We start from the raw sequence: 14,055 nt of genomic DNA on the forward strand, positions 1-14,055 counted from the left end.
CTTGAATATGGTCATGTCTTTCTCTGCCCATAAGGCTGAGGTCATTTCATCTGTGTGTTCAGCTAAAGGGAAGGACCAGCACTGGCCACCTTGACCACCCACCAGTTACCAGACCAGGTGAGTGTGGACCAGAAGCCAATGAACTCCCTCCCCAGCCTGTGGATGCCCACTGTGCTGGTTCCCTTGAACATCTGGCAGAGAGGAAGCACTCTTGCTCTTGAAAGATAAACTAATTTCCAAATGACTGACCTGTTGTTTGGATGTGAGGTGTCCCCCAAATGCTCACGTTAGACAATGTAGCAGTGTTCAGAGGTGAAATGATTAGATAACAAGAATCAAAACCTGATTAGTTGGTTAAATCTTTTGATGGCTTGAAGACCACTGTACTGGAGAGTAAGTGTAGGCAGGGGGTCATGGCTGAGAAGGTGGGTCACTGGGGCATGCCCTTGGGGATTCTATTTTGTCCTGCAAGCTCCTCCCTTCCACTCTGCTTCCTAGTTGCCTTAACTGAGCACCACTGCCTCTGCCACACCCTACCACCATGCTGATCTGCCTCACCTCAGGCACAGAGCAGTAGAGTTAGGCCAACCAGGTACTGAGACCTGTGAACCCAGGAGCCCAAATGACCTTTTCCTCCTGTAAATTGTAATTGTCAGGTATATGGGTCAGAGTGATGAATAGCAGATGAGCACAGGTCCCTGCAGACAGTCAACCCCTTCATCTGGACTCAGGAAAGACTGATGCCTGTCCCTCCCTGAGAGGGACATGCAGACACACAGAACTCCACTGGCAATGTGGACCCAGCCCTGTTTCTGTCCCATAAGCCCTCCTGTGAATCACAGTCCTTGCTATTCCTGGGATGGCTCCAGTTCTGTCTCACAGACCCTCACAGCACATCTTTCTCATTCCAAATGCTTTGCAGCCTTCACTCATTAATGGTCATGATGGCCCAGGGAGGCACACATTCTCACCCCTGCTCCACACCCAAGGACATGGAGGTGCAGGGAAGTTAATAGTTAATTAAATGACTCATGAAGACACAGTTGGCAAGAGGGGCAGCCAGGATGGGAGTTCCTAAGTCATTCTAAGAACTGTTCTGCTGAGCAGACTGGACACACTGTCCCCACTGCTACCTGAGGAGGCTCATTCTGTGTCCTAACCTCCATGGATACAGGTTAACCTGTGGCCAAGTGCAGGGAACTGAGTAAGCACAGATGCTCCTGGCAAGTTTTGGGGAGGACATGGAGGGACTGGAACCCTCAATATCTATGGAGTGTGTGGGTTCTGGCCAGATGAACCATGGAAAGCAGTTCATCTAATGGAATTGAAGCTGTGGAGACTCCAGAGCCCAACAACACACCTTTGGTGTATCCTCAGCAGAAATGCCACAGGACACATGTCCAAGGATGCTCACCAGAAAACTGTGGCAGAGGGAAGACATGGAGATGATCCAAGCAGCCTCTTACAGCAGAGAGATAAGCACCTGGGTATGCCTGAAGTCCACTGTGACTATCAGGATGAAGGCACATCCAGCAAAATCAGACAAAAAAGGAAGTACATGAAGTTTGAATGGGTAGAACTCAGACGTGTGGTCAGCAAGCAGGATTGGGTGGCGAGAAAAAATAGAATCACAGGAAGTCACTGCCAGAGTCAGGAGTGATGACCTTGGAGGCTGTGGTTGGGCAAGGGGACAGAAGGTTTCTGGGATCACCTGCATCCTGTGGTGGCACCTGAGTGTTCACTTCACCTGCCTGCTAATGATCACAAAGGCATATCATGCTCTTCTTGATATGTGATCTATTGCACAATTTAAATAAAATACAAAAAATGATGGTCCCACAAACACAGGGAGTGGTCTCCTAGCCCAACTGGTGGATCCCTAATTTTCCACTAGCTATCCATGACACCCCCTCTCTGCCAAAGAGACTCTAGGCCACTTTGTCCACAACTGCAAGTTTGCTTCTGCTCTACTCATCAAAAACAGGGTGAAGCTTTCACAGAAAGGGGTCAGGGCATTTAGGAGCTCGTGGCTCTCTCTTGCCAGGGTGGCATCCCCATGAGCCAGCTCTCCAGCCTCAGTTCCAGAACAGGATTTGTTTTCTCCTCTGTGAACAGAGGACACATTCAGGACAATGAAAGCTCACTCTGCCTCCCAGGGATGACTGGGTTCCTGCAACTGCCCAGAGAAACCTGCTCCTGAAGATGCCTCTTAGGTTTCCAGCCTGTCTCAACTTTCACTGAGGATGATCCATCTTCTTTCTGGTGGCTATGGATTAAAAACTTATACCAGCACACCTGCTGCACTCAGAGCTCCCTTTCCATTGCTTAGCTATTTGCTCTTCTTCTTTCTGGTCTGAGATTGGGGCCAGTTTTGGTCCTCCTGTCTTGTGTGTGACTGGGGTGGTGGGTGGTTGTCCTGTTGGACAAGTACTCTGTGCCTGACTCTGCAGAAAGAACCACAAGTGGCCAGTGCTGCTTGCAGGCATTTTGGGAGAATGTAGCAGCCACATTCTTTTGGGTTTGGTTTTATCTGCTTTTCCTGGGTTTTGGTTGGGATATGATTAAAGCCTGAGGCAAACAGGTGAAACAATCCTTCGCCTCACATGGTGAAAACTGTGTGCTCAGCACTGCATCACTGAGCACACAGATCTGCTGATTCCCACACTTCCCTCTGCAGGAGGTGCCATTACTTTTGTGGCCATTTTATACAAGAGGCTACTGAGGCACAGAGTCTCAGCGACTTGCCTGAAGTTACACAGCTACTTCCTGGCAGAGGTGGGAGTTCATCCTGACACTGTTAATTCTGCTTCCTCTTCACCACTGTTTTCTTTTGCACCTTCCCATCCCAGAGCAGCATGGAAGAGGGGGTGGAGTTGATGCTCTTTAAGGTGCATCTGGAAGGGGTGTTCTTCCCTAGGAGGGCACTGCTCTCACCTGGGACCTGTCCCAGTGGAGACCCAGCTCCTCCTGAAAGACCTTGCCACCAGCATGCCCAGGACTTGAACTTCACAGCAAGAGAGTTCAGTTTGGTCCCCATGCAGGGGACCAGCTGCAATGTTCACACAGGTGGGGCTAGAGGGGCAGAAACTCTAAGACAGGACTAGTTCCTCCACATTCAGCAAATTCTAGCTGTGTGCTCTGGCAGGAGTTTGACTGTCATTCGGTCACTCAAACTTTCCTGCCCACTCTCAGTGTAGGACTGATTTGAGAGGCTGATCCAGCTCAAGGAAAGGGCCCCTTGTCCTCAGGCAGGGGTGGCTTGGCTGCCTGTCTGGAGTCAGGCTTACTGGGTCAAGTCCCAGCACTGTCTCATAGGAGTTGTGTAGCTCTGGAAAATCACCAGCCCACTCTGTCAGTGTCCCCCTCTGTATGAGTCCCTGCTCAGCTCAAGGGCTGTCGTGGTGACCCTCTCCATCCTCAGGAGATATCAAGCATAGCACATGGCAAGGGCTGAGCCCAGGAAACCTGTAGGACCCAGGAGCAGTGACAGCAGCTGTACCAGTGGTGACAGAGCTGCTGCCCTTTCCCCTGGTCTGCCAAGGAAGACCTTGTGCTGTGCTGGGGACAGAAACTCCTCTGCAGAGTCACCCCCTGGCACTACCCTGTGGGCCTCAGGCCCCTGGAGCTCACCCTTTCTTCCCTTCTTCAAGAATCTTGCTGCAGGACCCCTACTCCCTCCATGTAATCCACACCAGCCACCATTCCCACCCCTCTTGTCACCCCCCACCTGTGTCCATAATCACTCAGTGGCTACAAATATGCAGTCTTGAAGTCAGATGGAAAGGAGGATGAAAACCTTGAGTCCACTGGCCTGGTTTGTTCCCCATGGGGATAGTAGTTCTCCCCATCATTCTTCCCCTGCTGAGGAGTCCTCAGGGTTGTCAAATGGAGGAAAGCAGATGCATGTCCCAGCAGTGTGTCAATCATGCCACAGTGTAGAGAACCCAAGGTACTGGGATGAGCTGTGTGACAGCCTTGGTTCCAGGCTCTGGGGATGCTGAGCATCATTCCCATCCTCATGGAATCCTGATGACACCAGGGAGAGGAGACAGCAGGCCTGAGAGCCTGAAGTAGGAGAAACAGCAAGGGGACTGGTGTGGCCCATGGGCTACCAAGCAGGCTGGGATGGGGTAGTTCCTAGTCCTCCTGGGCCTCCATCTGGTTTTGGTTTTTATAAGGAGCAAGATGGGGCAACAAGGTCTGGCTTATGTTTTTAAAAGGCCCCTTGGGCTACTGGTTAAGGAGCAGAGTAAGGGAATAAGGGAGACTTAGGGAGCACCAGAAGGGAGTCCTGATGTGGAGGAGGCAGAGGGGTGGCCAGAGAATCAGGTCTGCCTGCATAGCTAAGCAGAACCAGAAGATGGAGGTGCATGGGATTGTCCAGGACAGTGTGTTGCCATGTGCTTAGGGAGTCCCCAATGAGGCCACTATTGGGTTCTTTTGCTGAAAGAGGATGAGGGATGCTCACCAGGGAGGTGAAACCAAGGAGGCAAAGAGACCTGCAGGAGTGTGGGCCCCAGGCCCTGGAGCTCTGCATTCTTTATCCCTGGGTGGGGCACAGTGGATGTGTGGAGCAGAGGGAACCCAGACCCTGTGCACTTGTGAACACAGTGGCACAACCACACACATCCCCCCACACACATACTCATACACATGCATGGAAAAAAGAAAAAAACCCACAAACACACTGTCAAACACACAAGATGCACACACAGACCTCTCCACACACACAGATGCACACACAGATACACACACAGACATACACACAGATGCATGCTCAGATGCACACACACACACACACACACACACAGGCACACACACAGTCAGCTGACTGTGGACTGATCCTCTGAAACCATGAGCCAATATGAACTTTGTCTCCTGAAAGTTGTTCTAGTCAGATCTTTTGGCCACAGCAATGAAAAACTGGCTGAAACAGGTAGGTTTCAGGTTGTGGTCCAACAGTATTTATTTTAGTAACTCTCAACAAGAAAAGAACTACCAATAAGGTCATCATTATTATTCCCACAGATCAGGTTAACTAGAGAGGAGGTATGAGACTAGGAATGTGGGTGTGCGCCCAGGCATCAAGTAACACAGAAGCATTAACTATCATGCTGATTTTAGTACTAAGATGATATACATACTTGAGTTTCTAAACATTACCTAAAGTTTTATTTCTGGCTTTTAATACTATTATGATATCCATATTCTGACATATCAAACTGATATAATAGCTGCCTTTTAAAATTGATGAATTATCATACTATAGGAAGTACAACTAATATAATAATGGCTCTAAGGCTTTAATACTATTGCATTATTCATAGTATAGCATATAATATTAACAAAATGACTTCTATAGACCTTAGATATTAATAGAAGAGTTGAGCAATAACATCCATAACAAATATAATAGATTTATGTACTCTATTTTGCAAAAATAATATCATAATAAAACACCTTGAGATAATGCAATATCTTCCCTTAGTTATTAATAGTAACACCAATACTACACCATCCAAAAGTGTTATAATAGTTGTCCTGTGGATTGTAGTCCTATTATATAATTCATACTATTATATAATTCTCATGACTATGGTGCTGTTTCTGAGCTTCACTGGCAATGAGCAGAGGTAAGATAGAGCACTAACTGGAACCAGGTTGCAAGTTCACAACAGGCTCCATTAGAAACAAACCATGCCCAGTAACTGAAAGGGTTCAGAAAGCAGCTGATCAAGCCACATAAAAGCTTCATCATTGTTCCACTTCTCTGGGAGAAACATGTCACCAATAATGCAACTGCAATGAAACATCCCTCATTCATACACAGGGCTCCATGTCACCTGGGATTTGACCCTTCAGATCTGAGTTGCACTCTTGCACCTGAGACAAACCAGGTGGTCCCTAAGTTCCATGGTCTCTTTCTTAGGATCACCATACCCTGAGTACACAGGTGCAGATTTGAGGATATGAGGAAGGACATATGTACCCTGGACTTCCTTGCTGCTCCTTGCTAACACAAGACAAGAGGGTAAAGTCTGGGCTGTGTTTCAGGGTGTCTCAATCTTACAATTACATTGATTGTTCTGGGCTTCACACAGTCCCTTTGGTCACTGTATTTGCCTAATTAGAAATTCAGTAGGGAAATTCTGGTCATAATATATCACTTTAAATTTTGTCTATGCTAGTCTAGCTCTCAGAAAAATCATTATAAAAGAATGCATGATTTTGTGATTTTTCTATTGAGAGTTTGCAAAATACACCTTTGTCTTGGATACTCTTCTTTTTTTTAATGGTTCATTATTTCCTTTTATTGTTGAGAATTTTATTATTTTTTTCTTTTTTTATTGTAAACAAATGGGATACATGTTGTTTCTCTGTTTGTACATGGCATAAAAGCATACCATTTGTGTAATCATAAATTTACATAGGGTAATGTTGTTTGATTCATTCTGTTATTTTTTTCCATCCCCCCCACCCCTCCCACCCCTCTTTTCCCTCTATACAGTACTTCCTTCCTCCATTCTTGCCCCCCTCCATAACCCTAACTCTAACCCTAACACTAACCCCTCCCACCCCCCATTTTGTGTCATCATCCACTTATTAGTGATATCATTTGTCCTTTGGTATTTTGAGATTTGCTTATCTCACTTAGCATGATATTCTCCAATTTCATCCATTTGCCTGCAAATGCCATAATTTTATCATTCTTCATGGCTGGGTAATAGTCCATTGCATATATCTATACCACAGTTTCTTTATCCATTCATCAATTGAAGGACATCTAGGTTGGTTCCACAATCTGGCTATTGTGAACTGAGCAGCTATGAACATTGATGTGGCTGTATCTCTGTAATATGCTGATTTTAAGTCCTTTGGGTATAGACCAAGGAGTGGGATAGCTGGGTCAAATGGTGGTTCCATTCCAAGATTCTAAGGAGTCTCCACACTGCTTTTCAGAGTGGCTGCACTAATTTGCATCCCCACCAGCAATGTATGAGTGTACCTTTCTCCCCACATCCTCACCAACACCTGTTGTTGCTTGTATTCTTCATAATTGCCATTCTAATTGGGGTGAGATGGAATCTTAGGGTGGTTTTGATTTGCATTTCTCTTATTACTAGAGATGTTGAACATTTCTCCATATGTTTGTTGATTGCTTGTAGATCTTCTTCTGTGAAGTGTCTATTCATTTCCTTAGCCCATTTGTCAAATGGATTATTTGCATTCTTGGTGTAGAGTTTTTTGAGTTCTTTATAGATTCTGGAGATTAGTGCTCTATCTGAAGTATGATTGGCAAAGATTTTCTCCAACTCTGTAGGCTCTTGCCTCGCATTGCTGATAGTTTCCTTTGCTGAGAGAAAGCTCTTTAGTTTGAATCTATCCCAGTTATTGATTCTTGTTTTATTTCTTGTGCTATGGGAGTCCTGTTGAGGAAGTCTGGTCCTAAGCTGACATGTTGAAACCCTCAACCTACATTTTCTTCTATAAGATGCAAGGTCTCTGGCCTGATTCTGAGGTCCTTAATCCATTTTGAGTTTACTTTCGTGCATGGTGAGAGATATGGGTTTAGTTTCATTCTGTTGCATATGGACTTCCAATTCTCCCAGCACCATTTGTTGAAGAGGCTATCTTTTCTCCATTGCATATTTTTGGCCCATTTGTCTAGTATGAGAAAATTGTATTTATTTGGGTTTGTGTCCGTGTCCTCTATTCTGTACCATTGATCCACCTTTCTATTTTGGTACCAATACCATGCCGTTTTTGTTACTATTGCTTTGTAGTAGAGTTGAAGATCTGGTATTGCAATACCACCTGCTCCACTCTTTCTGCCAAGGATTGCTTTAGCTATTCTGGGTTTTTTATTCTTCCAGAGGAATTTCATAATTGCTTGCTCTATTTCTGTAAGGTACATCATTGGGATTTTAATTGGAATTGCATTGAATCTGTATAGCACTTTTGGTAGTATGGCCAATTTGACAATATTAATTCTTCCTATCCAAGAACATGGGAGATCTTTCCATCTCCTGAAGTTTTCTTTAATTTCTTTCTTTAGTGTTCTGTAGTTCTCATTGTAGAGGTCTTTCACATCTTTGGTGAGATTGATTCCCAAGTATTTTATTTTTTTCGATGCTATTGTGAATGGGGTAGTTTTCCTAATTTCTCTTTCTGAAAATTCATCACTTACGTATAAAAATACCTTAGATTTATGTGCATCGATCTTATATCCCGCTACTTTACTGAATTCACTTATGAGATCTAAAAGTTTTCTGGTGGAATTTCCTGGTTCCTCTAAGTATATAATCATATCATCAGCAAATAGGGATAGTTTGAGTTCTTCTTTTCTTATTCGTATCCCTTTAATTTCTTTGGTCTGTCTAATAGCTCTGGCTAGAGTTTCAAGGGCGATATTGAAAAGAAGTGGTGAAAGAGGGCATCCCTGCCTTGTTCCAGTTTTTAGAGGGAATGCTCTCAGTTTTTCACTGTTTAGAATGATATTAGCCATGGGATTATCATAGATGGCCTTTACAATGTTAAGGAATGTTCCCACTATCCCTATTTTTTCTAGTGTTTTGAGCATGAAGGGGTGCTGTATTTTATCAAATGCTTTTTCTGCATCTATTGAAATAATCATGTGATTCTTGACTTTAAGTCTATTGATATGGTGAATTACATTTATTGATTTCCTGATGTTGAACCAACCTTGCATCCCTGGAATGAAACCCACTTGATCATGGTGCATTATTTTTTTAATATGTTTTTGTATGCGATTTGCTAAAATTTTGTTGAGAATTTTTGCGTTGATGTTCATTAAGGATATTGGTCTGAAATTTTCTTTCCTCGATGTGTCTCTGTCTGGTTTAGGTATCAGGGTAATATTGGCTTCATAGAATGTATTTGGTAGGGTTCCCTCCTCTTCCATTTTATGGAATACTTTGAGAAGTATTGGAATGAGCTCTTCTTAAAGGTTTTGTAGAACTCAGCTGAGAACCCATCTGGTCCTGGACTTTTCTTTGTTGGTAGGCTTTTTATAACTTCTTCTAGTTCATTACTTGAGATTGGTCTACTTAAATTTTGTATGTCCTCCTCGTTCAGTTTAGGCAATTCATATGTCTCTAGAAACCTGTTGATGTCTTTGAAATTTTCTATTTTGTTGTAGTATAGATTTTCAAAATAGCTTCTAATTATATTTGTATTTCAGCCATGTCTGTTGTGATATTTCCTCGTTCATTCCGAATTTTAGTGATTTGGTTTTTCTCTTGTCTTCTCTTTGTTAGTGTGGCTAAAGGTTTATCAATTTTGTTTATTTTTTCAAAGAACAAATAATTATTTGTCAATTTTTTCTATTGTTTCTTTTGTTTCAATTTCGTTGATTTCACCTCTGAGTTTAACTATTTCCTTTCTTTTACTACTTTTTGTGGTTTCTGTTCTTTTTCTAGGGCTTTGAGCTGTAGTGTTAGGTCGTTTATTTGTTGAGTTTTACTTCTTTTATTAAATGCGCTCCATGAAATAAATCTTCCTCTAAGTACTGCTTTCATAGTGTCCCAGAGATTTTGATATGATGTTTCTTTGTTCTCATTTACCTCTAAGAATTTTTTAATTTCCTTCCTAATATCTTCTGTTATCCATTCATCATATAATAGCATATTGTTTAATCTCCACGTGTTGGAGTAGTTTCTGTTTTTTACTCTTTCATTTATTTCTAACTTCAATCCATTATGATCTTATAGAATACAAGGTAATGTTTCTATCTTCTTGTATTTGCTAACATTAGCTTTGTGGCATAATATATGGTCTATTTTAGAGAAGGATCCTTGTGTTACTGAGAAGAAAGTATATTCGCTCTTGGTTGGATGGTATATTCTATAAATGTCTGTTAAGTCTAAATTATTGATTGTGTTATTGAGCTCTATGGTTTCTTTGTTCAATTTTTGCTTGGAAGATCTGTCCAGTGGTGAGAGAGGCATGTTAAAATCACCTAGTATTATTGTGTTATGGGCTATATGGTTTCTAAAATTGAGAAGGATTTGTTTGACATACATGGATGAGGCACTGTTTGGGGCATAGATGTTTATGATTGTTATATCTTGCTGATTTATGCTTCCCTTAAGCAGTATGAAATGTCCTTCTTTATCCCTTCTGACTAACTTTGGCTTGAAGTCCACATTATCTGAAATGAGGATGGATACTCCAGCTTTTTTGCTGAGTCCATGTGCATGGTATGTTTTTCCCCATCCTGTCACCTTTAGTCTATGGGTATCTCTTTCTATGAGGTGAGTCTCTTGCAGGCAACATATTGTTGGATCTTTCTTTTTAATCCAATCTGCCAGTCTATGTCTTTTGTTTGATGAATTCAGGCCATTAACATTCAGGGTTATTATTGAGATATGATTTCTATTCCTGGTCATTTGGTTCATATTTAAAATTTTATTTATTTATTTATTTATTTATTTTGGACACACCTTGTTTCCTCCTTTATTTGACAGTTCCTTTAGGGTAATTCCTCCCTTTGCTGTTTTGATTCTTTGATTTTTATCTCTTCCTCATGAAATATTTTGTTGAGAATGTTTTGTAATGCTCGCTTTCTTTTTGTAAATTCTTTTAGCTTTTGTTTATCATGGAATGATTTTATTTCATCGTCAAATTTGAAGGTAAGTTTTGCTGGGTATAAGATTCTTGGTTGGCATCCATTTTCTTTCAGAGCTTGAAAAATGTTGTTCCAGGCCCTTCTGGCTTTTAGGGTCTGGATTGAAAAATCTGCTGATATCCGTATTGGTTTCCCCCTGAATGTAATTTGGTTCTTTTCTCTCACAGCCTTTAAATTCTGTCTTTATTTTGTATGTTAGGTATTTTCATTATAATGTGCCTTGGTGTGGGTCTGTTGTAATTTTGTGTATTTGAAGTCCTATAAGCCTCTTGAACTTGATTTTCCATTTCATTCTTCAGATATGGGAAATTTTCTGATATAATTTCATTGAATAGATTGTTCATTCCTTTGGTTTACTTCTCTAAGTATTCCTCAATCCCAATAATTCTCAAATTTGGCCTTTTCATGATATCCCATAGTTCTTGCAGATTCTGTTCATGATTTCTTACCATCTTCTCTGTTTGTTCAACTTTGTTTTCAAGGATAAATATTTTGTCTTCAATATCTGAGGTTCTGTCTTCCAGGTTTTCTATCCTATTGGTTATTCTTTCTATGGAGTTCTTAATTTGGTTTATTGTTTCCCTCATTTCAAGGATTTCTTTTTTTTTTCAATATCTCTAACACTTTATTGAAATGATCTTTTGCTTCCTGTATTTGCTCTTTTAACTGTCGATTGGTGCTATCATTCAATGCCTGCATTTGCTCTTTCATCTCATCATTCAATGCCTGCATTTGCTCTTTCATCTCATCGTTTGCTTCCCTAATCATTTTAATTATGTACATTCTGAACTCCCTTTCTGTCATTTCTTCTGCCATGCTGTCATTGGATTTTATTGATGTAACATCTAGATTTGTTTGGGGCATTTTCTTCCCTTGTTTTCTCATATTGTTCAGGAATCAGTGGGTCATTAAGATATTGCAGATTTCCTCTATCGACCTTATAATAGTCCTGAAGATTGCTAGTATATCCCCTCTTATCCTTCAGTAGCCTGAAGTCTTGGAGGAAGTTGATAATGCGGAGCTCCATGAAGAAGCTGCCTCTCTGGGGTTGGTGACCCTCAGGTGGCGTATATTTCCTGCTAGTGGGCAGAGGTGCCTCCACTTGTTGACCAATGGTCATCCAACGGGGAACTAGGCTGCGGGCTGAGGCAAGTCCTGTTTGTGCCTGTGTCTCTGGTTTTACCGTCCTTATGGGAAGACTCATCTGCTGGGGAGGTCTCGCTGGTCAGTTCCCCTCCTAGATGTTCCCCTCAATCTACAACTACTGCCTGGGCTGGGCTGTCTTCCTCTGCAACATTACCCAGGGGCCCGGATCTACATCCTTGGCCTGGGAGCCTCAACCTTTGCAGATGAGTCTCCTTAGGCTGCCTCTACTCAGAGAATCTGCCCGCAGTACTGGAAACTTAGCTCCGCCCCTAGGCATGTCTCTGTGTGGCTCTTCCACCAAGAAACTGCCTAGATCCTGGGACCCTGCTCTGTACCTAATCATCTGGTTATGTGGCCCCTCCTCTGAGCTGCCACCTGGAGCCCCGTACAGTAGCTCCGAGACCCAGAGACCCGCCACACACCACTTCCTCCAGACAGCCGCCTGGTGTTCCAACGCAGTCACTAGAAGTCCAAGCAACTCACTTCGCATCTCCTCCTCCCGCCAACCACCCTGTGGCCCTAGGCAGTCACTCCGAGTCCAAGTGACCAGCCCTGTTCCTCCTCCTCCTCAGGGTAGTCTCCCAGGTGTTCAGGTGTGGTGGCTTGGAGACCAAGTGATCCACCGCGCTCCACCTCCAGGCAGGCCACTGGTGTTCAGGAGCGGTCACTCTGAGTCCAAACAACTCACCACTTGCCTCCTCCTCTGGCAACCGCCTGTAGCTCTGATGCAGTCACTCCTAGACCAAGCGACCCACCGCGCTTCTCCTCTTCCTCCGGGCAGCCCCCTGGTGTTCAGAAGTGGTCACTCTGAGTCCAAACAGCTCACCACACAGCTCCTCCTGAGGCAGCCGCCCGGGGCCCCAGTGGTTGCTCCAAGTCCAAATGCTGTGCTGAGCCGCCTCCTCTATGATGATCCCAGTTGTCTGTGTTTACCGCTCCAGCGTGGGGGAGGGGCGTCTCACCTGGCAACCCCACTTCACAAAGTTCCCTGCGTTCCGGAACTACTGCCCCTTCCGGGATGCCTCCCCAATGGGAGAGACTCAGCCGGCGGCTTTCAGTTGGTCCCAAGTCTCTCACTATCTCCTCTTTCGAATCCTGCATCCTGGAGAAACATGAAATGCAGCTGCCCTCTAGTCTGCCATCTTGAAAACCTATTCAGATACTCTTCTTAGAAAGGGAATATTATAGCCTTCAGAGCTTGATGCTTCAGTGTTTGGATCTGGTGATGCTGTGCTTCAGAGTGTGAAAGTCAAGACTGGGACAATGGATACAAAACCATGTTGAGGATATTGGTAGAAAGATGTATTAGAGGCAAGGGACTAACACTTAGGTAGGCTTTATTGACTTACTTGTTCATGGGACTTCTTTGTCTTTGTTAAGACAGTGAATATGTTTCCAGTGGAATCAAATTCCCCTGGAACTCAGGATTTATCTCACCTTTTCTGTGATTTCTTTTTTCTCCTGTTTTGGAGAATTAAGCAACAATCCCAGCAAATTAATTTTTAGGCATTATCCAAGAGTGGTCAAGGAAAAGAAATTATCACTAGTTGGCCTTGTTAACCTAAAGGCTTTTTACAGTTATTTGGAAACTGACTGAACTTCTTCTCATTTCATGTCCTATGAGGCTTGCCAAAGCTTGTACAGGGATTTTTCTCCTTCCTGAAGAAACTTAGTGGATAGGGAATGTTCTCACATAATGCCATAATGTCATAAGATGAATACCTGCAGGAGCAGGAGATAGGAGGGGAGATTTTTCCATGACTTTGATTTTTTTCAGCTTAAAGGACAGGGACTATTTCCTTTTTTTTAAATTCACTGGTGCCTCAGGGCTTACCAAATTCAGTACAATTCAGAGTTGCAGGTCTTCTTTGTGGGGACCCTCCCCACTTGTTCCCCAGTAAATTTCAAGGAACACAGAAGCATTCAGCAATGCTCTATCCTGGAACCCTCCCACAGAGATGATTGAGCATATGAGTATTGATATTCAAGTCTTTCCAAGCCAGTGGTCTCTCATCAGACTCTCACCTTTGTGGGAAGGTAATGAGAAGTCAATTAGTTCTGTGTGCAAAAGCAAGATGGTTCTAATCCTTTGAGATGGTTTGCTAATTTTTGATGTTTCTTAATAGAAGAGAAGGAGATCAGCTTCTTGTTTTCATTCAAAAGTGGGCACAGGGCACTCAGGGACCCTGAATTAGATTATCACTATCCTCTGAAGAGAGTGGTTACCTAGTCATTTTCCATTTTTCAAAACTGAATTGTCA

This window comes from Sciurus carolinensis, assembly GCF_902686445.1.
Source record: "Sciurus carolinensis chromosome 14 unlocalized genomic scaffold, mSciCar1.2 scaffold_124_arrow_ctg1, whole genome shotgun sequence".
In the NCBI taxonomy this organism is placed as follows: domain Eukaryota; kingdom Metazoa; phylum Chordata; class Mammalia; order Rodentia; family Sciuridae; genus Sciurus; species Sciurus carolinensis.